This window comes from Rhipicephalus microplus, chromosome 1 (assembly GCF_043290135.1).
Source record: "Rhipicephalus microplus isolate Deutch F79 chromosome 1, USDA_Rmic, whole genome shotgun sequence".
In the NCBI taxonomy this organism is placed as follows: Eukaryota; Metazoa; Arthropoda; class Arachnida; order Ixodida; family Ixodidae; genus Rhipicephalus; species Rhipicephalus microplus.
Window position 1 is genome coordinate 213,299,629 of NC_134700.1, and position 27,677 is coordinate 213,327,305.

The window sequence follows — 27,677 nt, forward strand, 5'->3', positions numbered from 1 at the left end:
TTTATTGACATGATGCATATATGACTTCAGTACTCCATATAAGGGGACATTATCCTGTGTATTTTTGAGGCCTCGTAGTGCCGTGGTGCTTTTCAAGCGGTACATTGTACGAGCGCAGTTTTGTTATGTTCAGAAATTTCGCACTTTCAATGACCTGCATTCGACAACTCTAAAAGCTAAAGAGTAGCTTTTTCTAACACCACCGTGGAAGTAGCAGTTACTGGGCCTCTCATAATCATAGTGTGTTTTTAGGGCGTTAAACCTCACATAGCAATCAAATAAATGAAGTAACAGATACTGCAGTAGCAAACTCACGTTTCGTATGTAGTTGTGTGCTTACGTAAACATTTCTGTGTCTTTGGTTTCAAAGCGGGAAAAAAATGGTTCGTTAGGGCTCCTTTGTCGAGTGCAAATGGGAAAAGCCCACTTAAGCTGGGTAAGCACTAAGCAAGCACACCCGGCTTGTGATGGTATGCACTCTCGTTCTTCTAGGTATAGTTTTACGAAGCTCGTTAACATAGCAGCTGTGAGGTGCAGCTGTTTGGTCGATGTCACAGCGTGTCCTGGCGAGTTCGAACTCCTTGCGCAGAAGCCCTGAGATTAGGCGAGGTGAAACAGGCGACTTGAAGCAGTTGTAACTTGAGGTTGTGTTTGCTCTTTCGAAACAATGTTACCGATTCACAATATTTTGTCTCGATAGTTAATGTGGTTGGCTAATGCCGAAAAGAAAAAAAAAAGAAAAATGCCAAGCCTGTGCGGAAAGCGCAGCACAGTCGCAGCGAAAGCTGGAAGAGTGCCCTTTCAGAGCCTATTCTAAACAATCATTGGCTAACTACTGCAAACACACTTGCTTGATAGCCACAAGGGCATTAATAATAACCGTTCGGGTAGTAGACCGGCATTCGTTGTGCTATTTTTCGTCATTATCCTGAGAAGCGTGGTATCCACTAAACACTTGCGAGGAATTTCGTGCCAATTGTCCATGCAGTGGCTGACGACGATGAGGAATTATGGTTGAAGCGGGTAAGTGCCACAGTTTATAGGACAACAAGAACAAGCGTTTGGAATGTGTTTGAGCATTGGATGGCCAATTCTTTACGCTTTTCGCATTGTACGATAACTGCCTGTTTTTTCGCTGCTTTGAAATGCTTTATAAATTGTATTAACGTGATTTTTTCCCTGACATCAAGCCTGCCTAAGGCAAGTTTGCCAACAAGTCACAAGCACCAGCGTAGTTTACTGGTAGAATACTGGGCTGCCACCCAGCGGACCCGGGTTCGAGCACCACGGTGTTTTTGGTGCTAGGTTTCCCAACAAGTCACAAACATTGGCGTAGCTGAGTGATTGAATACCGGACTGGCGCCCAGCAGACCCGGTATTCGAGCCCCACTTGTCTTTGGTGCTATAAATTCTAATTTTGTGTGATGTGGTTACGGACACCGGCGGCGGCACCAGACACATGCGCGTGACCCGAGTTGAGATCTAATAACAGCTTTCGCTGTAAAAATACTCATCGAAAACAGCTGCACCGCAAAGCAGTGGCTCGTAGTTCGAAGTCGAAAAGGGTTGTGCCTGAGGGCAGCCTCGTGTTTGAACAGTGCTGATATGTTGTATTTTGTAGCTCATTCGTGACATCTGCCCGTAACCTACACGTAGTAATCTACTCTCGCAACGCGTTTGTTAGGAAGCGATTTCATTCCGCTCGTAACACAAGAGGAGTGTCACCTCCATGAGTCCATTAGCCAAAAGCCGAGTATTTTTTTGTTTTGTTGTTTCAAGTGCCGAGCACATTAGCGGCTCCGGCTGGCGTATGCTGTAAGCTGCCGTCATATATCGTCGCTTAGCTTCGTGCTGAAAAATCTGCATGTAGTACAGCCATGTAAAGCACAGTCATGTGCAGGCGTGAGCAAAAGTGTGCAGATCACGAGACCATATGGCCGATTACACCGACGCACCACCTACCGACGTGACGCCTGCTTCGGTTCGCCAGCCCGTTCCATCGTTATCAGGTGGCCTCTCACGTCGCGTTGTTTGACGGGGTCACGGCACCCGTAGCTAAAACGACAACTGTGTGCAACTTTTTTCGCTCGCGAACCTGTATTGTCAGCTTATTTTCCGGCTGCGAGGGGCGGAGTAAGTGGTTAAGCGCCGGGCTCGTGTCATTTCTTCCACTGGCTAGTTAGTCAAACTAAGCATAGTTGACCCAATTAAGACAAGTTTAGAAAATTAGGCATCCTCAGCCCAACTTGCCTTTGACGCGTTAAGTCAAGGCAAACTTAGATTAAGCTAATTAAGATAAAGTATAACTGTAGTCGAAACTAAATAAAATTAGTTGAGCATGGTATCACCGTTACATCAAAGTTCAAGTTATTTAAATTGGGCTGATTCTAATTAGGATCTGTTTGCTGTTTTCATGTTCAGCCAAGTGAAGCGTATATGAGTAGGGGCAAGTATACCCAAAGCTTATTGCACAGTAGGTGATGATGTCCCTTAACCTAGCCGAGCTTAGTTAGCCTAAATAAGGCGAATGTAACTGTGGAGAATTATTAGAAGCCGTATTCCCTACTACCAGGGAAGCCAATCGCAGGAGAAGACAAATTACTGTTTGCGCTTCTATGTAATTAGGCTCAAGTATGTCTAGATATAGGTAAATTAGATGAATACTAACTTCCTGATTAATTATTCCATGATACACCCAACGCGTCCTAGATCTAGTGTTTCAAATTCTATAAATACACCAGCTTTGCATAACTAAGCTAATCAGGTGGCGCCATGGTAGGAGTAGATTAATCTGATTTAGCAAGATTGATAAAGACTTACCCTAAGCAACCCGAGAACAGTTATGTCATGGTAATTCGTATCTAGTGAAATGCAATAATTAATTTCATTGAAGTCAAATTCTACATGAGTTCCGAGAAACGATGCTTAAGAAATCAGTAATTTCTCTTGACCAAGTCAACTCGCGTTAAGGTAAATTATATCTAAACAATGTTAAGACAATTTATAAGTATGACTGAATAATTATTCTGTAAGATATTGAGTTGGGAAAGTTATGCTAGTTAAGCCTAATTGTGACGTTTGTTTCTTAATAAAATATCTGCGTCTCAGTCAACACTTAAACATCAATGACCTAATGTAGCATGAAGTCAGTAAGGAGTAATTAGTCTCTTCCAGGACTTGAGTTTTCTAGGCTCACATAGATTCAACTTAAAATAACTGGAAACAATTGGTTTTGCCTTATTTAGGTTAAATATACCCTGCTAAATGAAGAGATACATTGATAAATGACAAACTAAATTTTGCCATATTTACCTCAACTAATCTGTGCTCATCTCAGCTTAGCTTAACGTGAAGACAGCAAGCTAGATTAGACTCAATTTGACTAAGCTTAATTGAGCCTAAGTTTTATTAGGTTATACCATGCTCAATTAGATTTTGATCAGTTGCGGCAGTCATAGTTTGGCATAAATAGGCTCATTAAGTTCAACTTGGCTTAACGTGACATTGACAAGTTGGGTTGAAAAAACATAATTTTGTATGCTTGGATTTATAAGGTTATATGATGCCAAATATTTTAGTTAGGCTAAATAAACGGTGTAAAAAACGCCGCGAGCCTGGTGCTTGAACTGGCCCTCCGCAGCGCAGCTGCTACGCAAAAGAACGCCGCAGATTCGGTGGAGAAAAGAAAGCGACAATTCGTTGTCGTTTTGGCTACGAGCGCCGTAACTCTGCGAAATTAAGCGACATGACAGGCCACCTCATAACAACGAGACGGGCATGCGCCCCACAGCAGGTGGAACGTCGGTAGATGGCGCGTTGGTGTATTCTGCCCCCCCCCCCCCCCGCCCCAACTCGCATGCACGCACGCACGCACAATGAACAAATTAGTTAAATCAGATTTGCGAAAACTTGCGAAAACGCAGTGCCGTGAGTCTCATTATCTGAGTAATGGCTCATTTGTAACGAGCAGGAGCAACAAGGGAATAATTGTATACAGGACGGAGAAAACGCAGATGTGCCCCACGGCAGCCATTATTTTGAATGGCTAGGACCGATTTCGATTGGGAAAGTGAATCGGTGCAGCATGCCTTGAAGAATAATACTTAGTAACGCATTAGACAATGCGAGATTGGATTACCCAGAATTTAAAAACCCGAGCCACCTGCTTCAATCTTTCCGATGCTGCGCGGAAAGCCCAACAGGGCTGTTCCAACTCGCTCTGGATCAGTCCTGTACCTACAAGTACGACTCAGAACGGGAACCACCTGCGCCCCTTTCGGCTTTTTATTTCTTTTGTGATACTTTTTTTTTGCTCGGAGAACGCAATTAACGCGTGATCGCAGTCACCGTATAAAGTGTCTGGGACGGACGATGGAAAGTGAAAGTGATATCGGACAGATTCAGTTGGGCGTCCGCAGCAGTCTGCCAGACATGTACAGCCATTCCATGCGCAGAGCGGCAGCCAGCGCTCAACCAAAGCTGTCGAATAACCTCTCAGCGCTTTTCAGCCTCTAAGTGCAACCCACGTCCACCATGGTGGTATAGCGGTTATGATGCTCGGCTGCTGACCCGCAGGTCATGTTTTCAACCTCGACCGTGGCCGTCGCATTTCGCTCTTAGCGAAGAGGCCATATACTGTGAGATGGCAGTACACACTAAAGAATATCAGGTGGCCGAAACTTTCTGGAGTCCTCTTCTACGGCGCCCGCCCTAATCATGTGGTGGTTTTGGGATGTCGAACTCCAGATATTAGAAAAAAGAAAGCGCAATCCACAGATGAATCGGTACTCGCACATCTGCTTCACGGGAAGTGAGACATTGGGAGGTAGTTCAAACGCGCGCTGCAGAAATTCAGGAAACGTGTTGTATAGACCACATGATAACTCGTGCGAAATACACAAAGAAACTTAAAAAATGAGCACAATGCTGCAACGTTGCCTGAAATACGTATGCACGAATGCAGGGCCACAATACTTTATATAAGTTTTCGGACAAGCAGCTGCAATTAAACTCTTAAAATGAACCAATATTTCAAATGATTGAGTTTTTGTAACATTTTCGGCAGGGAACAGCTCTTTGCGTTATGTGGCGACACAAGAAAAACAGTGGAGCCGAAGCATCAGAGTGAAATAATTTGAAGAATAAGGATAGGATAGAGCACATTCGGCAGGCATCCTTAAATCATGACTAGTAGTCTACCACTATCTCTCAAGAAGATACATAACAGCTGCATCTTGCGGTTACTTACCTACTGAACCGAAATATGGAAGCTCAGGAAGAGGCTTCAGCTTGAATCGACGATGATGCAGCGAGCAATGGAGACAAAAAAATCACAACATATCGTCGAACTGAATCAGCATAGGTAGGAGAAGCTCCTGGAAATCGTTCGGGTAACCGTGAATACCTCAAACATGAAAATGAGTGGGAACACGTGTGTACCTTATATACAGTGTTATTTTATTAGTCGTATATGGTATTGAGTTGCGAAGTACGTTTTTTCTTCATTAAGAGTGCTTCATCATCAGAGAAATTTAGCGCCAAGGGTTCAAGAATGGAATGTACTTTGAAGTTTGCAAAAAACGAGGTCTATACACGCCCCCCTGGCTGATGTTGGTGATTTATACTCATATAAAATGCATCTTGCAGCATATAGCGATGTCATATCCTGTACAAGCCAGTCATTGTTCTAGATATCTATAATAACATCGGAAGCCAGTATGAAGGTGTCGTATTGTATTCTGCATCATAGTCTCACATTGCTATATTGATGCTTTTTGCTAAGCTGCTACGGGGAGATTCGCGGCCAAGTACGTTGTCTTTAGAACGGTTAAATTCAATAGTCTTTATCACACCGTGCTCACTGTTGTGACTGACTGGTCATCGGTAGCTTGATGTCCACCGTGGTTTCTGGCAGTTAAAAGTGCATGCCAACCCCACCCGCCGGACGCTCTACTTTTTCTGTGCAGACGATTGAAACGAATCTATTGATGAATGCTTTTCGCGCATTCCGCATTCATTTCGGTCATCGGCCAAAGAACAAAATACACATATTGCCTTTTATATGTGTAATGGGTACCTCACTTATCAGCAGATTGATTAATGAAATCGTGGCATAGCTGGTGCTTCATCGTCATTGTCGTTGTTATGACTTATAGATGGGTACCTTGCTTGTGCTGTGCCGTGGTGGCACAAAGAGAACGTGTGGTCTGGACTGCGCTTGTTATTCATCATCAAGGGACAATGGTGGACATGGCTAGCACTGCTACCCCTACTAACACGAAATCCAACCAATTAGCCCAAACAGCCATTCTTCTTCAATGGCTTGACTTTAAGGAACATTGCCCCTAAATTATAGTTGTAAATTAAGGGTGGGTCAGGGAACAAACGAGGGTTAAGGATATCATAGTTGAATACAAGAAAAAGAAATGAATATGGGCTGAACGCGTAGCTCGTAAGAAGGATAACCGCTGGTCATTAAGGGTAACTGAATGTATTCCAAGAGAAGTCAAGAGCAAAGAAATGAGACATAAAATTTATTCGGCAAATGAGATTAAGAAGTTTGCAGGTAATAACGTGGCAGCAGAAAGCACAGGATCGGGTGGATTGGTGGAATGAGAAAAATGCCTTTGGCCTGGAGCTGCTGCTGCTTATGATGATGATGATGATGATGGTGGTGGTGATGACGACTACGACGATGATGATGATGATGCCTTTGCCAACTTCAGGCTAGGTACAATACTAAGAAGCAGTAATAATGAAGACAAAATGAAATTCACAATTCAAACCAACAAACCATTGATGACCAATAAACGTTACATATAACTGTACACCGCTTTGCCACTCATTTACATGCGTGAGTGATCAGTGTCATGGGTGATTACCGGTATCACCAAATGATCTCACTGCTTCACCCCATCATCATAATTCACTTCGTGTATAGGTCATGCCTTTTTATGTCCACATTCTGTACGATTGTACAGGTTTAAGTTATCGTGTAAATAATACATGTCACGTGCATTTCTCCGTCTGTGACTACTTGTTTCCACAAGCTTCGTCCTCTTCCTGCTATCTTCCCCTTTTTTTAGACTGCCACACATTTTTGTACTCTTTCCAGCAGTCACTGAGTGAAATTATTTAAAAGAAACACGTAGATAAGGCTAGGACGTTGGTCTTCGCAGTGGAGAAATACTGCCTTTGCAGTGAAAGAGTTCAGTGTTAGAAAACTCACTGAAGTCAGGTTTCTTTTTTTCAGCGTGATAGACTCTGTCTAGGCGCCACACCAAGCGCGGGTGGACATATGTCCATCGCGCCATCTTTTATTAGCTTTTTCTAGATGCTTGGCGAAAGTGTTAGGTGTCTTGGCATTGACTTTGTTGCTTGGATGTGTCTCAAAGAAAAAATAAATGGGTAATCTATCTTCATGACTAAAATAGATTGAAAACCACCGACTACGGGCTTCTACGCTATCATTGGCTTCGAGACGTTCACTCTCCTCTTCGAGGTTCTTGTGTGTGCGCCATCTCGGCACAAGAACCTGAGAGGCCATGCATTAAAGGAGTGATAGGTGTTCAGTATCGGGAGACCGTTGCTGCTCTTTTGAGTATTAGTATGTGCTGTTGCCCACAGCTTCTGTCTGCCATAGTTCGCGAACAATAAACTATGAATATATCTGCTGTTTCACGATGTTTTTTCTGTTATAGTTCACAAAAAATAAACTATGGCACGGTGACAGTGTTTTCGCCGTGTGCATGGTTTACACACACACACACACACACACACACACACACACACACACACACACACACACACACACACACACACACACACACACACACACACACACACACACACACACACACACACACACACACACACACACATATATATATATATATATATATATATATATATATATATATATATATATATATATATATATATATATATATATATATATATATATACATGTCTCTGTACAAAGGAGATTAATAGAACAGAATTAGCTCACTTTCGTGAATTGGGGTCACTACCACTTTAAAGCACAATGCATGCTTCAAGAGGTAGGAGTGGGGCGTAAATTTAATTTTGGCGTTAGCGCATGCCTGAGGCTGTAGCGGTAGAATAGCCTGCCGGTGATTTCAGCTGGTTAAGAAATGCAAAGAGCCGAGGGCACAGTGGGAACAGTGGCTACTGTACAGTGCACCACAAACATTGTGAAACGTTTTATGTCTTTGCGAGGATCCTTTCAGCGTTACGATTGAGCAACGAACAACGTGTCGATGCACATGTTTTGCCGCACTATCCGGCTGAAGGATATGAAGGCACAGCGTCCATTTGTGGAAAGCAGTCTTTCTCGTAATTTTGTTGTTTTTTTTTTCATTTCTTTAATATATTTTTTACATTCCTAGCAAACAAAAATACACAATTTATTGTAATATAATACCTCTTTGCCCATATGTGTGTAACTATATAGCAGAAGCGTCTTGCTGGAAGCTTGTTTAAACGTATAAAAAAAAAAGAGTTGTAGTGTTCGGAATATTATAATAATGAAGGAAATGCTAAGCGTCTAATAATTGCTGAGGTGCCCACTTCGTTTAGCATTCAATGATGCGAGATCACGAGTGGAAGAAACCCTTATTGCCTCAGTATCGTAGCCCAGAGACATAAAAAATACGTAGGTGCATAATAGAAGATTATAAAATATGGCTTACAAGTTATTCAGCATTACCACTACTGTGACTCCCCCGCTAATTATTTTGCATACACAAATATAAATGTGGTGGTCATAATGAGCGGAACATAACCACAGATAATGCGAACCGTGCTCTCCTGACATCAAGTTATTGTGCTCAAGACAGCAGTGACAATTATGTGGTATCGTATAACATGACGTTGCCCTTTATGGAGCATTGTCAACTTCTGGTGGGAATAATCGGTACACACAGTTGGTCAACAAAACGATAAATTATTTTTAAATGCGAAGCATTTCTCAGTGAACTTCGGCGACTTTGAACACTATCTATCTATCTATCTATCTATCTATCTATCTATCTATCTATCTATCTATCTATCTATCTATCTATCTATCTATCTATCTATCTATCTATCTATCTATCTATCTATCTATCTATCTATCCATCTATCCATCTATCCATCTATCCATCTATCTATCTATCTATCTATCTATCTATCTATCTATCTATCTATCTATCTATCTATCTATCTATCTATCTATCTATCTATCTATCTATCTATCTATCTATCTGGCCACCTACGACTTTTAGCTCTCCTGGCCGTTTCGATAATGGAATCGATACCTAACTCGCTATGACATAACATTACTGTATGAGGAACATATTTGACTAGTCATAACATGAAAATTATGACTTGGATGTTACGAATGCATTATTTACATTTCATGGTCCTGCAGCTCTTGCGGTGGTTTCGTTCACAAGGCATGTTGCAAAACTGATATGGCATGACATGATTGCATGGTGAACACAAGCGACAGACCGTAACATAATAATCTTGAGATGCGTGTCATGTAACAACATAACTACATGCCAAGCTCATGATGCGCTCGCGGGCGTTTCGCTAGCGTCACATATATTAAATTTGGTATTACGGTACGTGAATGGATGACTAAGGTATGATACTGGTGCAAACATGATAAACATGAGATGCGTGCCATGTAACGACATGACTACATGCTACGCTCATGATGCGCTCACGGCCGTTTCGATAGCTTCACTTATACCGAATTTGGTATTACGGGACGTGAATGGATGACGAAGGTATAATACTGGTGCAAACATGATAAACATGAAATGCGTGTCATGTAACAACATGACTGCATGCTACGCTCATGATGCGCTCACGGTCGTTTCGATAGCTTCACATGTACCATACTCGTTATGACGTGACGCGAACGAACGACATAGTTAAATGACACATACAAACATGATAATCACGACATGCGTGTCATGTAACAACATGACTACATGCCACACTCATGATGCGCTCGCGGCTGTTTCGCTAGCTTTACATATGCCAAATTTGGTATTACGTAACGTCAATGGATGACAAAGGTATGTGACTGGTGCAAACATGATAATCATGATTTGCGTGTCATGCGAGAACATGTCTACATGCCACAGTCAAGGTGCCAATACATTTCGACGTGACGCGGTGCGTGTGCTCACCGGCGTTCATTTCTTAGGGTCACGCCGGCGTTACCACGCCAGGCACCAGTCCTGCCATGTACTCGCAGGCGCACGCTGCGTTGCTTGGACGCATGCGCGTTTCAGCGCGTCCGGCGTCTCTCCGTCATGAAAAGAGGGAGACGCATTGTTGTCTGGGTAGCGCATCGGCGCGAAATGCAGCATGTCACATTTCCCGGTGGTTGCCCTCTGGCCACGCCGATGGACGCTGGTCGCGCCTTGCGTCAGACTATAGCGTGCTTACGTTTTGTTAACGTAGCGTCGTTGTGCTCATCGTGCGCACGCGTCAACACTACATTGGAGTACATTTGGCTCTTAATGAAGCGCTCGCGGCCGTTTTGCTTGCTCGACATATACCAAATTTGTTGTTACGTGACACCAATGTATGGCGGAAGTATATGAGTGGTGCAAAAAATGATAATCCTGACACGCGTGTCATTTAAGAACATGACAACATATCCCGCTCATTGCGTGCTCGCGGTTGTTTCGCTACCTCCACATGTACTAAATTTGGTATCACGTGACGTGAATAGATGACGAAAGTAAACGACACATCCAAACATGAAAATCTTGACACGGAAGTCATGTACGGCATCATTAACCTCCACCTCATAACGTTGTGCTGATTTTAAAGTGACATATCGACCTTTCTCGTTCATGCTTTGCGTATAAATTCCCACTTTACGTAGAATCTGCCATTTTCTTTAACCTTATCATCATAGGATCGTGTGTTGTTCTAGATGTCGCTTTGTTTGCGGACGCGGTCTTCCAGTTTTGAAACATACACGTGCACGGTCACTGTAAAAATGAATTTGCGACTCCCGCAGCACGGGCTTTTCAGCGAAGGTTCCATAACTCGAGAACTCGAGAACTGAAGAGCTCAATTTATTATGAAATAGAATCTATTCGACAGGAGTATTCTCTTTCTCTGGCAGCGGCTGCTTCTCCCGTTTTAAACTTCGGCACGTGACAAGCCTTGTGCGAAGGACGCTTATTGCACTTGTTGAACATTGGTAATATAAGTTTTGAGAGAAAATTGAGAGATCTCGTAAGCACTTGTCCTGGATAAGATTTGGTGTATACACACAAGAACAACGCGTGCTACCAAATGTTCACCAGCACTGCATACTCTGCATGGCCGGCAGTATAGTGAAACTTCAATTTTGCTTTCTCGGGCGCATGTTCGCACTGCGAGGACAAGTTTTCTGATACCTACCACGAGGTGGGGCCATGGCCCTCTGATGCTATCTACCTACTCAACCCATCTCCACCCCACCCTAGAGTACTGGGAAGCTAACCTGCTCGACGACTCTGGCCTCTAAGACCAACATGCATCGGTGGTTATTGAGCCCGAGCAGCCGTTAAAGTCACGGGGTCCAGGACAGCAATTCCTACTTTGTTTGAGAGGGTTGTGCTCTCGACTTGCCCCAAACATGTTTCTCAGTGTAAATAGTTTAATTATTCTTTTCCACCACAACCACCACTGCTTCCGTGTTTGCTTGATGTTTATAAACATTATGCGAGAATCGCAATGCTTCTTGGTCGCATACCACCTGCAAAATGGATCATCCACGATGCCCTCACATTTATTTTACGTGCTCTCGTGTTGGACTCAAGTGGGTCCGCGTGCGTGTGAATATATCAAGATCAGTCAATTACAGTCGCGAAACTCGTAACCAAAAGTGGCGGAAAAACTTAGTGCCGAAAACATCAGCGAGCTCGGTACGATTGAAGCGTGACGAAATGAGGTGGGGTGAAAGCGCGAAAACCAAGAACTCGATATAAATTTTTTTTCGAACATTCTTAATTTTCAACAATCCAATTCCGCTTGTTTTTAATTTACGTTTAATTTGGCAATTGGTTAAAGAGCTCACTACATAATTTTTTTTTTGCTCAATATCCCAAAAGGGCGGGAGGTGGGGCGTAGACAGTCTGCTGATATGCGATTCAGCTTAGTTGGATGCATTCTCCCGTCAATGCAAATGTCGCGTCTACGCAAATTGCGCGTCATCATCGCGTCATCGCTCAATTTTGCACTGTCATTTCACGAGTATCTTCTGCAGATTCTCATGATTACTGTAATTATTGTTATTATTACTATAAATAATATTATCATTGTTTTTATTATAATACTACTGTTATTTTTGTTTTTACTATTTTTTGCTAATGTGTTGTCAGGCGTGACAGTTATGAGAAGCCAAACTACGTCACAGAATCTGTAGACAACCGTACCTGTGACGGCAGACCACCTTATCTAGCGCAGGGCTGGCATGCCTTCGCATTTCGGGACCACGAACGCGGCACGTTAAACAAAGAAACGCGCCACTACGGCCCCAGAACTCATAATTTCACCGGTGCCGTCTCCCTCCAGAGCTTTTCATCGAACGAGTGCTCATCTCGTAATGTCGTGTACGTTATTTCTTTATCTGCAAAGCATTTTGGTGGACATAGCAAGTGGACTGATGATTGATTGATTTGGGGGGGTTTAACGTCCAAAACCACCATACGATTATGAGAGACGCCGTAGTGGAAAGTTCCGGAAATTTCGACCACCTGGGGTTCTTTAACGTGCACGCGAATCTGAGCACACGGGACTACAACATTCCCGCCTCCATCTGAAATGCAACCGCCGCAGCCGGGATTAATCCCGCGACCTGCGGGTCAGCAGCCGAGTGCCTTATACACTAGACCATTGCGGCGGAGTCATTCCAAGTAGACTGTATGACTTATAAAACAAGCTTGCCCGCAAAATATTGCTTGCTCATCTTACTTTCCTCCCAGACACTTCATCAGTGAGTCCCGAATATGCAATAAAATTGCGTAGTTATCAAATGCACGTAACAGAGAAGCAGCAAGAAGAAAAAAAAAACAATTTCTCGACATATAGCGTGAACCTGTGACATCGCTGCAAATCGAGGTTGTGACGTCATAATAAAAACAAAACTTTTCTTGCTTGCTTTGAGTTGTCCCCGTAGTATGTAGATGGCGACAGTGGCAACGTGTCGCCAACTGCACAGCACATGGCTTCCTTTGAGTGTCTCGCTACCAGTTTGCACGTATCTTGCGCATGTTTGCCGACGGCTGTAAGCGTGTTCTTCATACATGCTTGTGCGGCTACAATGAGTTTTTACGATGCTAACTATGTTTGAAATGCCACTGCACATCCTCAAACACAGGTTTTCGAAGTTGTAGGCTTGTAGCTACAGTATTGTAAAGCACATATTTTCCAACTTCGAAAAACGTACTAGGCTATAACGCTTCGTATGTCAGCCCTAATGTGTGTATATATATATATATATATATATATATATATATATATATATATATATATATATATATATATATATATATATATATATATATATATATATATATATATATATATATATATATATATATATATATATATATATATATGAGATCTAACAGACAGTAATGCCAAGGAATGTACAGGGGAAGTTATTAATGCATCGAACGCATTATTCGAAGGTCGTAGGTTCGATTCCTGCGCACGGCTGGTTAATTTTTCATCCGCTTTTCTTTCTTCTTTCTTCTTTCTTCTTATTTACATTCCATTGGTTCTAATAACTTCCTCTGTACATTCCTTGGCATTACTGTCTGTTAGATCTCATTAATATTGTGTTAAAACACGGAAAAACGAGCCCTTAGGTATACACTTCTTTCCCAGATATATATATATATATATATATATATATATATATATATATATATATATATATATATATATATATATATATATATATATATATATGCGCCATTCTATAAGGCTGGTACCGGTGAGATTCAACAGCGTAGTAAACAACCTAGAAGTTAACCTTGTCTCTGGCAAGTGGGACCCGAGGATTTCTATCCTTTGCCTTTTTTTTATTTTCGGTATTCAACACGCGCGTTGAAACTGAATATTTCTTTATTTGCATCGCACGCAGCTATCAGACAAACGGAAGAATAAAGACGTCAACGACAGGCAGTGCGAGAATTCATGCGAAAGCTGGCCGCTCGCCAGCTGCTCTCGAAATGAAACGAATAGTATTGGGGGTAATCACGCACGAAACGCTTGAATCGGACAAGAGGGTGGTAAACTATAGCTGAGTGTCGTGACAAACGAGCATTCGTTTCGTAACGCGGCTGCACTCTCGTTCAGCTTTGTAGTATCAATAAGGAAGTGAATGAATTCGGAATTTGACGCGAAAGAACGAAGCTCTCACAAAAATTGCGAAGTTTGCTGTTTGATTCCCTCTCAGAGCAACGCCTGTGCATGATAACATCGGGTGAGTAGTGATTCGTATTGACTGAGATGTAAATGACTCGAAAAGATGTAACCGGTAATGCATTATTAACGACAATTTTCTGTACTTAAAAAAAATAAAAACGAAACAGAAGCGAGCACCGGACACTTTTGAAAACACTGGAGCGCTTCACTTACAAGCGCAATAAATAAAGAAAAAACTATGTTGTACTGGAGAAAATTCTGCGCGCGTTAATGCACAATCTCAGTAATTAGGACTAATTAGTAATGGAAACCTGAGGATTCTCTGATTTCTAAACATTGGCTTTAAAATCCTAATATAAACGAGTTGTCATGCTACCACTTGGTCAATGTTATTGCCCGGTGAGCACCCAAAGCACAGTTCAGTAATCCGGGGTTTTGTGTTTTGCTTTGCGAAGTGTCGCTTGCTTACTTGTTCGTTTCCACTTTTTTTGTTTTTTTTGTACGCAATGCAGTTCGCAGTTTCAAACGTACTTTGGGCGCGTAAAGCCTGAAGTTTGTTACTACCGAGGAATACAACATATTTGCTGCCGCTGCGTGCTTGATTACAATCTTTGTTCGCGCGAACATTGAAGAAGTAATTATTCATTGAATGGTTTCATCTGCGTTTACGCCAAATTTTAAAGTAAACATTTGCATTAGAGCTTTATCACTGCAGTGCTGATGTTTGTTCAGCTTAACAGCCATGCGGCTTTCCACAGAGAAGAGCTCCCGGAAATAAGTCCGGAAGAATAAACTAGCAACGTTACATGTTTTGGAATGCCATGCTCTGAGGGCTTATAAGTATTGAGCAAATAGTGCGCCATATATATATATATATATATATATATATATATATATATATATATATATATATATATATATATATATATATATATATATATATATATATATATATATACATATATATATATATATATATATATATATATATATATATATATATATATATATATATATATATATATATATATATAACTACACGCTGTCCAAGTTTTATAAAAGCGAACTTTTGACACTAGCCCTGCGCGGATGAGACGTGTCAATACAGAATCCTAAATGTGTGAAAGAAAGGCGTAAGGTTTGGGACATATTTAGTATTGTCAATGCGTTTTCTCGTGTAACCTTATTAACCTTATTCTGAACGGAGCAAACGAATGGTAAACTGTAAGTAAGATTCAAATCGCACGTTTCACAAAAACTTCCGAATTGTTGGGCTTTTTTTTTTCGATGTTGATGATCAAGTACTTTTTGTTGTAGTATAGGTGAAGTAGTTGACGATAGGCTTAAAGTGACAAAATTAGTAAGTTCACTGGCAGAAAATAGAATTGGCTCGCAAGCAAAATATAGGGTAATTTGGAGATCATTAAGAGGGGGCTTGCTCCGTGCACTGGAAGCAGTATATTGGTGGAAAATGATTCATTTCAACCAATTTTATCGCCCCCGCCCCAACCAGCGTTCTTGAAATTATGATTATGGCTCAGTATCACTAGGCTGAAAAGACTCGCCTAGAAGGATACGCGTAATAAAAAGCCAAATAACAGAATTATACAAAAGTATATTTCCATGTATCGCCTCTACCATGTAACAGAAAGTCGCACAATGAGCAAAAAAAAGTTCTAAAACGAGGTAAATTTGATTCGCAGAGATAAATAGGCAATTTTTTAGGATGAGGACATCTATACTGATTACAAGAGTGTTGCTGCGTGACACAAAGAAGCTAATTCAGATTGGTAAGCTTGAAACCAATTAAACGTACCCCAACATGTTATGTTGAGAGGTTCCACGACACTCTTGTATGGATTACTGTATGTTTTATTAAAGCACCATACAAAGGCATCGTATGAGTTGAGAGTGAAGTTTAAGCTCAGTGCAATTTCACGTGCCTGTATGTCCTTAAGACGAAGTGAAGACCTGTAAAATCCTAACTAATGGCAGGCCGAATTGTGGAATGGATAGGGCATTAAAAAAGAGAGAAATAGTTATTTTGACATGCTGAAATAAAAAAAAAACAAGAAAGGGCTGTGGTTTTGAGACAAAAAAAAACTAATTGGAATTTAATATTTAGCAGGCATCACGTACGGTATGTGTGTGGCACTTTTTAAACTAAAAAAAGGTATGCTTCATCCAGCTACCGAGTAATGTCGACGTAACGCTGGCGTGACCGTATATATTTCCAAAATTATGCATGCCTGGTCAAAGACCTACGGAAGTTTCAGAAGACACTCACCAATCTTGGCTTGGGCGAAGCAACACGTGCGTCTTTCAGTGTTTTAACGACACTCTACAGTTGAAGTCCTCTTTTCGCAGGGAAAAATTCAACGACCGTTGGACAACTTCACCAGCACTCGGCAACCGAGAGCCACTTACGTCCAACGATTTCTTCCTACCTCGCTTTTCTCAAAATACGCAATTAGAAACACCGCTAACGAACAAACTCGCAAAGTCCAGTCAGTTGTTGCTCCCGACTTCGTGACCCTGGACGCACCCGACACTCGCCCCAATTTCGGCTGCGACCACGGCGGTGTCAAAGAGTCCAACGACGAATTGCCTCTGTCGAAGGGGTCACGTCGGCCTCCGTGAGCTAACTCGGAGAGCTCCTGAAAAGCACGTCCGATGCGTCCGGCGTGCGAACATCAACTGATCGCGGACGGAACACCCCCCGCTCCGCGCTTTGCCGCTGCCGGCGGGAACCACCGCGCCCCTTGTGCGCGCCTTTTCGCTCGCCTGCGCTCTCCGGCGCGCGTGCCTCGCGTGCAGTTTGCTTGCGTTGGCTGCGCGCTCGAACGACTAAAAACAAAACAAAAAAGGGCATGAACTTGACTCTTATCGAACTGGGCGTGAACCCGTTAACTGCGCTATAAATGAGACATCTATAGACCAGCCGTAGTGAATGTCGCTAATGAACTTAACTCGCTCCAGACACCTCGGCATTATCGTAAATGAAAAAGATGCATGAAATTTACATGTGGAGTTTCATTGTAACAAACATGATTGCCAACGGTTACATTAAGGCACATTTTTTTTTCATCTGGCCGCTGTCAAATTAACGCGCTACAACGGACTAATAGGACCTTATTTCAACTCTTCATTTTCACTGTGGTTTTTATATAAGGCAGGAAGTTCAGAAAAGAATGTAAGCCCCTGCTTCCCTATTGGCTCCTCTTTTGCCGGGTTGGGTAGAATGTTCGAAGCATGCTCATAGAAGTAAAGGTAGGAAGATGTTGCCTAGAAGACTTGAGACAAGACCGCTTGTGCACATGTTGGTTCCAGCAGCAGACACTCCGTGTTGAAAGGGGCCCTGACACGTCTTCAGCATGGTCAGATGACACTGCCGATTAGTAGTCGGGGCACCCGAAAACACGCAAGTCTTACATTATAGCACGGCACGAGGCCTCCTTTTACTAATTATCGTCAACGTCAACTGAAAATTCCCTCTTTTCCCGACAAATGATGCCAAGAGTCCGAATGAATGCACCATTATGTTATTTGAGTAATGGGAGCAGAATAGTTACAACAGTGACCGCAGAAGGTTACCACGTGCCCATGCACTCAGCCTGACCCGTCACACATGGCCACGCTCTCTATAACACTGTTCGTAATTGACGGAGTGTAAATACGTTTGCGGCAGTCTATTCCTGAGGCAGTCAAGCCTTTCGATGATTACTTGAACGTGTTTGAGGGTCTCTTAAAAAAAATGAAATTGCACCCATGGTGTGCTTCTATAACGATCATTATTGAACCACTTTAGAACCGCGCCAGCTGTTTAACTGTCTTCCATTATCCTCGCCATTATAATGTCTAAACCATAAAAAAATGGGGGGACCCTAAAGCTTCACCTTCAAGAGTTGAATGCGATAGCGAAATCTGACACCTAGTGCGCCCTTCAACCGCTAAGTGCATACTTATTAATATGTTTTGTTACGCACACACACACATATACTCACACACACACACGCAAACACACGCACGCACACACACACACACCACACACACACACACACACACACACACACACACACACACACACACACACACACACACACACACACACACACACACACACACACACACGCGCGCGCGCGCGCGCGCGCTCGCACACTGTAGATTGTACCAGCGCACTCTCACGAATGGTACATACAGGTTTTTGATCTAAAAAAAGAGTCGCATGGCCTCCAAGATACGCGCTGACTGCTCGCCATCTCGGAGGCCATAAAGAGTATCACAATGCCTGGCATATGGCAGCACATTATCTAGCGTTTGCTGTTTGCTTGATCAACGCCCCTGGAAAGGCATGATATTTTTTCCGCCTGATGGACATATTTGTCCCTTTTTAGAGCTGTATGAAAGTTCCTGTGTGTTTTTAGCGGTGATGGCTGCACTATCCCACCCTTTATCGACGTAGTTTGATGGCCTCCCAATTGCGCTTACAAAGAGCCGAATGGGCTCGTTTTCGTCGTGACACCTGTCGAACAGAATGCGTTAAGAAAACTCCTTTCAATACATGGCATTTGTGTAGTGTTTGTTTCCTGCAGCAACGGCTAGTAACATCGTTGCTTTGTGGTAAGGCACCCGCTTGTCACGCGAACAGCCCTGGTTCAATCCTCAATGAGACCGAAAATTTATTTCTTTCTTTTATTTCCTTTTTTTCTCGATTTTTCGCCCACGGACGATCTTTCCCTCAAAACCAACGGTGCTGACGCTGAAGGCGGAATCGCTGCGACACGAGCATTCTAAAAAAAGAAAAGAAACCACCGCCATATCCACAAAGTTATTTATGTTCCAGGAGCTCACTCGAAGATGATCGGGTAACGTGCGAATCCTTCGTGCACATTCCTCTACCATCGTATAAAGACGTGACAAGTTTGCTTGACCACGAGCCTGCTTCTCTTCTGCTTCACTGGCCCGAAGCTCTGGATTCGCTTGACGACGAGGCCTCTTCACTTCGGTCTGCCGGGCTCTCGCCGTCTCGGCGGCGAGCCCGAGCTGTTGTTGCGTTGCCAGCCCATCGCGTTGCTGCCTTGACTTCTAGGGTGTTCATGCTGCGGAGAAGTGACAAAGAGTGTTCACAAAGTAAACTCCTAGCCAAAAGAAAAGAAGCGCGCCAAACGTGAGTACTGTATACAGTGAGGCCCTCCAGCGGTTACATATCTAAGTAGAGCACCGGCACCGATTGTGCGGCTGGTGTGCGGGCGTTGCCTGAGCGGCGGCACATCGCTTGAAAGCTGCGAAAGAACACAGTGGTGCCTTTAGCGGGAACAATGGGAATTAGTGTACACGTTGTCGACGACGGACAAGGCGCGAGCATAAGAAGCTTGATGAGAAAGTTCCTAAAAGAAAAAAAAAAGATTGCCAAGCATGCACTAAGCCGCGCAAGGCTTCAAACAGCGAAACTGGACAATACTGAAAACTAATCTGGTTACATCAAGGTTACTTCTAGGCCTTAGCTATAGCTGACACATGTTGTTTCTTGGTTGCTCCTAGCTAGGTGTGTGCTAGGGTTTGGCTGTGTCATGCTAGGTTGTTTGTATACTGATTTTCAGCGTGCAGATGTTTGAGTTAAATCATAGGCGCTCCCAGGCAAGACACGGATATCCGAATTGCAGAGACACAACCTTACGCTATAACTGAGCCCTCGAAGTTCTATAGATCTACGGTTGGGTCATCGTTGACGTAAACTTTCCATCGCTTCGGAGTCTTTTCGCAGCCGCTGCTACTTTCCCCTTCTATAGTATTTGTTTTTGTACTACTACAGGTGTCTGCGGCTCGCTGCCGTCGCTATGCAGCCATTTGCTGGGCTAACACCAGACCAGTCGTGAGCAATGGGGCTTACCTGATTTATGTGGCATATACTTGTTTATGAGGATGATATTTTCTTTGGTTTGCCACGCAAATGCACGTAACCATTTTCTGGCGGTAGTGTTCTTCACATTTAGTGGAGCAGTGTCGAGTAGTGGAGTTTCCCTAATTTCTGACACATACCCGTTAAAGATGATAGTTTCTCATACACTTCACGACACCTACCCGACAGAACGAACAAACTACGATAAGCTTAAACCACTTCGCTCTGAAAGTAAAGACTTTTGGGCTACTGGCTTTTGTTTTCAATGCAAGAGTGGCCGTCTGCATATCTTTAGTCAGCTTTAAGGCACTTAATCGGTACTCAAGGAAGTGACCGAACTTCGTACGTCAAATATTTTGTCAAGAATTGAGAATCAATTATACTTTGGGGAATAAAATGACAACTAAAATGAGTTTCTTGATTCATCCCTTCCGCGCATTAGCACTGAATGAATTCAGCTAGTTTGCATCCATCAGCTGTTATTACCGACACTGATTGAATGGCTGACTGACTGATTGATTGGTTGATTGATTGATTGATTGACTGATATGTGAGGTTTAACGTCCCAAAACCACCATATGAATAAAAGAGACGCCGTAGTGGAGGGCTCCTGAAATTTCGACCACCTGGGGTTCTTTAACGTGCACCCAAATCTGAGCACACGGACCCATAACATTTCCGCCTCCATCGGAAATGCAGCCGCTGCAGCCGGAATTCAATCCCGCGACTTGCGGGTCAGCAGCCGAGTACCTCAGCCACTAGACCAGCGCGGTGGGGCTCACCAACACTAACAACTGCAAAATAGGAGCAACCATCATATTGCATCACTCTATTGCTGCCAGTCATGCCTGACGTTTTTTAAAACGAAAGTTCTTGACGCCGAAGTCCAGCTAAACTTCACTGGCGTCTGGCACAGAAGAGCGAAGGCTAGGAAGGAAAGGAAGACTATTTACGAGAAAGAACTGACGGTCATTTTTGTCACAAAATCAATGTCGATAAAATTCACATGAGCTGATGATAAACAGATCCGATGATTCGGATGACTTGGGAGTGAAACCTTAAAGTAATTCTCAGTCTGCGACGTTACGTGGCTGGCGCTCAACCCGCTGCCCAGCCTACGCACAAGTGTTAGAAACGCACCTTACATCCCTCACAGTAATATCGCTTAGCGGTGGCGTCATCACTGTCTGGAAATGGGGAAGTAAAGTACTGCATCATGACACTAACGAGTTTCAGTGACGGGTGCTTCATAGTTCAGTGAAACTGAGTCTTTCGGATCTACAAAAGCTCATTACCACTCCTATTTAGCGTCAATAAGGTTTACAAAATTAGAAACAGGTCTGGTTGGTATCGATAAAGTTTAGAGAGTAAAAGTAGTGCAATACTTTCCACTGAAAGGCGAATGTCATACTGTCAGTTTTTGCTGCCGCGTAAGACACACAAGTGGGAACCGGAATGCCTTGCGGTGTTTACTGCTGAGGCTACGAGATCTGCCTCTCGCGTTCCTGAAGCGTTTTGAGGTATTGTATGTCTGAGTACAGGCCTGGCTTACCCTAGTACTCGGAAGGGCACACCTCGGTGTTTCTCTCCAGAAATGACGACACTTTAATGAGTGCATATTGAGATTAACGGGCTGTTGGCACGGAAGGGACCATATGTTCGCTTAGGTTGACGTAAAGTAGTTCCGGCACCACAAAGGATCTAATTATATTCACGGCCGTTAGTCCTCGGTATGAAAATCTGCCACTAGGCGTCAAAGCTAGTGCATCCACGTCAAATGGTGCTATAGCTTCGAAATACCCATACACACTGTTTGAGCTCTTATATATCAGTCTACAATAAAAAGCAAATTACTTCTGTGAAAACGCGGTTCACATTTGTGTTGAACCGATTCCTATTATGAGGGTATCAAACGTGTCATAGTAGTTTAAAAAACAATAAACAACTAAATAAGCACAAACTCACAGAGATCTTTATTCAGTTGCATAAGACGACTACGAGGCGAAGACCATTCGGTGAGGCTAATCATCATCATCGTCATATTCAGAGTATGAGAGGTTCCGTTTGTAGCTTCATGCTTTATTGTTGCTGTTGATAAGGACAACTAGAAATTTTAACTTAGCACTTTGTTATGGAGAGGTAGCTTTCAATCACCCAATTATTACGTACGGTTCGACGCTTGGTGCCATTCTACGCCTCTCTCCGGCAATATTACGGCTGTTAACACGACAGCACTGGCGTGGTTCAGTGTCAGATAACTTGTTAGCCACGCAGAATATCTGGGCTTTATTGCGGCTGGAGACCTTATTCATGTCAGATTTCTCATAAAAGCACAGAACATTTTGTACCGCACATCGCGGTCTTCAATGCCACTGTCTGGGGATGCACGGTTTTAGAATGAACAAATAAATTTCTGCAGAAATGTAAGTAAACAACAGATAGCTGTGGAGAGTAGTCTAAACGAAATGGTATGTATAGGAGGGCATTTTCGGACCTATATTATGATGATGCAGAAACGTTGGCGATGCTCTGCGCCGAATTTTCGGCAATACGTGATGGTTTAATGTATGTAACAAAATAACATAAGAGGCTTCGCCTGGCTTTTTATATAGTAGTGCTGCACATTGTCTATAATTGACTCAAATAATTTTGTTTTCAAGAAATGAGATACGGGAGGCACTGGGCAAAAAAAAGACAGGCGAATGTTAAAGCAATGTTTTGAGAGATATCTTCAGTGACGTAATAATTTTGTCATGCCTGAAAACAGACATGAAGAGAAGAGCGTTTCCACTCACCAACGCCATCGAAAAACTGCGATGGAATACAACTTACCCTCAGCTGCTGCTGCTTGTTCTTTTTTTACGTGCCCCATTTCAGTTTCCACTAATGTCATTGGCTATTTGTTGGGCCAACTGTTGCCTGCTTCATCTTTACTGAACGGGTGGCAAGTAGGGGGACTTACGCAAATTTTCTGGCGTATGCCCATTTATCATAAACCGTGACTACACGAGAACATAAGACGCCGACAAGCTGACACTTGAAGGTGTTTCACACCTAAAACGGCGAGATCTTTATATTTAAAAAATGAATTGAGTAGCGTCCTGCTTGATTCTTTCTTTGGTATGAATACTACCTTAATTTATTCTTACGAAAGCTTACTATTAGGCATAATAATACGAGTTGTCAAAAAGACACATGAAAATCCGCTTCACGTTTGAAGTCTATCATTCTAGTCTTAAGTCTGAGTATCAGTTAAAGGTCCATCACGTATGAAGTCTATGCATGGGCAAACGCAAATTCGGACAGATGGGTGACATAGGGAGTCCTATAGGTTCTGCACGTAAAAAGGTCACGCAGTGCAGTGTGCTATGTCACGGAGGAACCAGGCTTAAAAACAAAAATAAAAGCTATAATTAGCAATATAGCTAAAGGTTTCTGAGCTCCCGAACCAGCTGCTAAATTCTTTGCACAATGTCCATCATTATTCAACCGTAAACAACGCGCCATAAAGCACAGTACAGTTAAAAAAAAGAACTTACTGACCCCCAAATTCTAGTATGTGCATTTCGTTAGTCGCAAATATTGGTTATCCTAATTGAAATACTTACAAGTATGTGGTAGATTTTCAATAAGACTCTTCTTTAGCGCTACTGGATTCGTGTTCGATTAGGTTCAAAATATTACTTCTATACGAACACATCAGTTACAGCATATCATCACTGCCAAAGCCGAGTTCGTGTCTGGGGTTCCTCTTCCTTCCAACAGGTCCCATGGTAAGCATAATTTCGATCGCCATCCTATTGCAGGGTTTCTAACGGCCTTGCGTGCATTGTCCTGGACCCAATGAGCAGAACGTCGTGACAATTAGAAAGACTCGATTGGGTGCCTATGACTAATTTAAGCGAGGCGGCGAGTGATGATACGGAAACGGTGACCCCTGAGCCATATTATCGCAACTAAGACGCCCTGCCCTACCACTCTCCGTGCTATAGTCAGACATTCTTGAGGTTTGCGTGAAAGCTTCGAGCTTGCGCAGGTGTTTGGAAGGAGGCGCGCAAATTTATTGTCCAGTAGACGCAGTTGTTGGGCGTAAGCAGCTGCGTACTTGCTGATTTGAAATTCTTACGACGTGGTTCGAATTATAGTTCACGAAATCGCTTCGGCTGCGCATGCAGCTTAGAATTCCGCAATCTTAGAGTGACGATGGTGACTCGAACCTTTGAGTGAGACAACTTCATTATTTATCATGCAGCTTCGGTCTAGGTTGCGCGGGAGGCAGCAGAGAATCCTTATTTATTGGTAGCTTTCTGGGATTGCTAAATAAACCTCAACTGGCTTTGGAGATCTTCAACTGTCTATGCAGATCTCCACCTTGCCACCATGGAAAGGGGAAAAACGATTGTAATATTTTTTGAGCTATTTCTCAATCCTAGAATATGTGCGTTTAGGTGGTTCGTCTATCATCGCATAACCACAACTTCTTCTTTTATACTTGCGCTGGCCACACACTGCCCTGCTTATAGAAGTGAGAAATAGATAGGTACATCTGGTTTGTCTATAATGAAAATACGGCTACTGCTTTAAGATATGTAGTTGTAAGATATTTTACATAGTTGTAAAATATCATTACATATATAGTTGTAAGATATTTTACAAGTTACAAGGAAAAATTGTCGAAGGTTCGCAATGCAAAACGTGATGCTTATATATACGCATAACACAACCAAATGGACCAAGCTGGAAATTGCCACTCGCCCTTGAGGTACGAGTGGTGGTGGCTAGCAATACCAGGGGTTATACATTGAAAAAAAAAAAAAACATTCGATGAAGTGAATGGGTAGGTTCTTCTGTGGTAGCTGAATTCACAGAGCATCGAAAGTATAAGTTTTATGTCACAATTACAGAATAGTTGGGCACAATAATTATAGTCTTTTATACTCTTTCTGGCTTGATTTTTTGTTCGACTTATTTGAGTGTATCTAATATATAAACTGGAAAAATTCTTCATTTTCTCCGCTATTTCAAAGCGCTCTCTTAAATTACTACAAAAGGTGCGTTTAGGACTGGGTTGTCTGCTACAGCCAAAAAACTATAGACAGAGAATAAATGAGAAAGCCAGGAGAAACCAGGTAGTGCCTAATTTTCTCCAACAATTTAGAGAGGGAGAAGAGTGTGCGAAATAAAAAATAGTTGAAGTAGGAAAGACAGAAGTGACGTGCGCGTACTCGTGCAGTGTTTGTTGTGCAATCAGAGGCACACAGAGGGCGCAGTTGTGTTTATATGGATGACTCCGAAAGCTATGAAGCACGTTACCATCTGTAATATCAGGCTGCCGTCACGACAACTCGCAGGTGACGACGAAGACTAGAAGTTTTAAGTGCGAACAATACCTCGCTCAGAAGACATGTCGTTTTTCGATGTATTAGTAAAATTCGCCCGTATACATCTAAATAGAGTTGATGTAGACTTGATGTTGGAGCTGAAAGTGAAATAAAAAAAATAAAAAAAGTAAACAACCGCACAGTACTTTACCTTTCTCGCAAGGGAAGACAGAAGCCTAGCTTCAGTAGAACTCAGGTGATCGTTCTGTTGTTATTTATATTGCGGCATCATACTTCACCGCTTGTTCTTCGCAACCAAGTTTGAGTCAATCATGAATGCGCAAGTGTAGACTTTTCGCATTTATACGTGCGTGCCGTTGTCAGGGTGGAGCTGCCACGCAATGTCACGCTGGCTCTTGGTGTAAAGACGTCGTGTTGGTCGTGTCTCGAGAACCCCGTACACATGCAAGCATGCTTTTCAAAACGATCAAAAGACAAAAGATATCGGTCTCCGAAAACGCACAGCTACCGACCTGTAGAGTAAAAACGGGTATAAGTCGCATTGTACGAAACTCGTATACTTGCCTTGTATAAACTTCACCGAAGCGATTGAAGAAGTATTGTTCCGGCTTAGTATTGTAAGTCAAGCTGCAAAGTGTGGTCAATCTTGATTTTATTTTATTTGTTTTCTAGAAGATGATAACTTACTGGCCGAATTGTTCATTGTTTACTGTTTATTTTGATAGGGACAAGAAGATAGGTTATGTTAGGGTCACATTGGCCACTTAAGTGCTCCAACGTGTTTCCTAATAAATTTTGCATCTCTACGTTGTATTTTTCACTCTTAAAGAGTGGTAAAAAGGAAGCCACCGCAGCATTTACTAACCTCTATCAACCTTAGCATGATCCACTAGCATTTTACTACTAAAGAAATACGTGGGAAGTTGTAAACCAGTACATGTTGTCATTACTACTCATCGTGTCAGGGTCATTAAATATTACTACCTACCTACGTGAGATGCTAGTAAACGTTACTGATTTTACCAGCCATGATATGTTATGCTTTAAATGTGACATTACTATCCTGAAATTCGCAAACTATAGTTTTCTTGGAATAACCGTATTGTGCTTCATCATGATGTGTATGCCAATATCAAGGGATAAAGATGTGGGTCCGAATATCAATTATATGTGTAAGCTCCTGGCTGGTGCTCAGTTCGATGCGTGCTACTCAAAATGCCTACATGTGGCTTTTAAGCTGCTGTTAGAGTATGTGTCATGTAAAAGCCTCAGTTTTCTATGTGCGTCTATGCGTGAATATTTTTGTTAGGTGTTCTTTTGTGCCTCATACATTATTATCTAAAGATTTTATTGTGGTGCCTATTCATCGGGGTAACTGCGTGAATTACTGAGGAAGTTGTATTTCATATCACCAGAAAATTACGTCTTTTTTGGCGTTTGGCGTTTCTCATAGCAGTGCAGTCACTTTTTTGCAATAAAATTTAAAAACCAACTATTTGTACCGTTTGATAGTTTATGTTTGGGATCATGCTTTTCTAATAGGTTCTTTTCGACATGAAAATGCCTACGCATAAATAGGATAGGTGTAAAACAGTTGAGTATATAACTAGTTGGCATGGCTGCTTTCGTTTAGTTAGTAATTTTTGGTTATAGGTGTCTTAATGGTAACTACCTGCATAACTGCGTGTAGTAACGTGGTAGTTACTACCTGCAGTTATACGTAAGTAATGTTAAAATCGCTTACTGCCTGATCCCATGACATATGGGCCTGAAAATTTGTTATTACTTCTACTTTGTTTAGTTGGTGTGCAATATACCGCAGCGAGTACTAGGCAAGCAATCGGGGCATCTGGGCTGTGTGCATTATCAGAGAGTATGCGCTCACGTACAGAAATTGTTACTGTCACGAATCACTACGCGTCCGATTCTGACAATTAGTGGGACGTGATGACGGTGCCAGTTTACTCTTTGTTTCTGAAAATTCA

At 42.5% G+C, this 27,677-nt stretch overlaps 1 protein-coding gene and 2 long non-coding RNA genes across 4 annotated transcripts in view; 1 reads left to right on the plus strand and 2 right to left on the minus strand.

The window, feature by feature from the left end:
* LOC142806464 (calcitonin gene-related peptide type 1 receptor-like) overlaps window positions 1-17,096 on the minus strand; it is a 338,910-nt gene extending 321,814 nt beyond the window's left edge. For both annotated transcript variants that reach the window (XR_012894635.1, XM_075891270.1), the window contains exon 1: window positions 16,739-17,096. The gene's annotated coding sequence lies outside the window, so the exon portion shown is untranslated. The remainder of the gene's footprint in view (window positions 1-16,738) is intronic.
* LOC142806517 (uncharacterized) overlaps window positions 1-27,677 on the plus strand; it is a 484,058-nt gene that overhangs the window by 427,742 nt on the left and 28,639 nt on the right. The window lies entirely within an intron of this gene.
* LOC142769223 (uncharacterized) lies at window positions 19,269-26,094 on the minus strand. The gene is made up of 2 exons (XR_012885711.1): window positions 25,883-26,094; window positions 19,269-19,550 (listed from the first exon to the last, which is right to left on the minus strand). It is a non-coding gene; the product is annotated as an uncharacterized LOC142769223 (long non-coding RNA).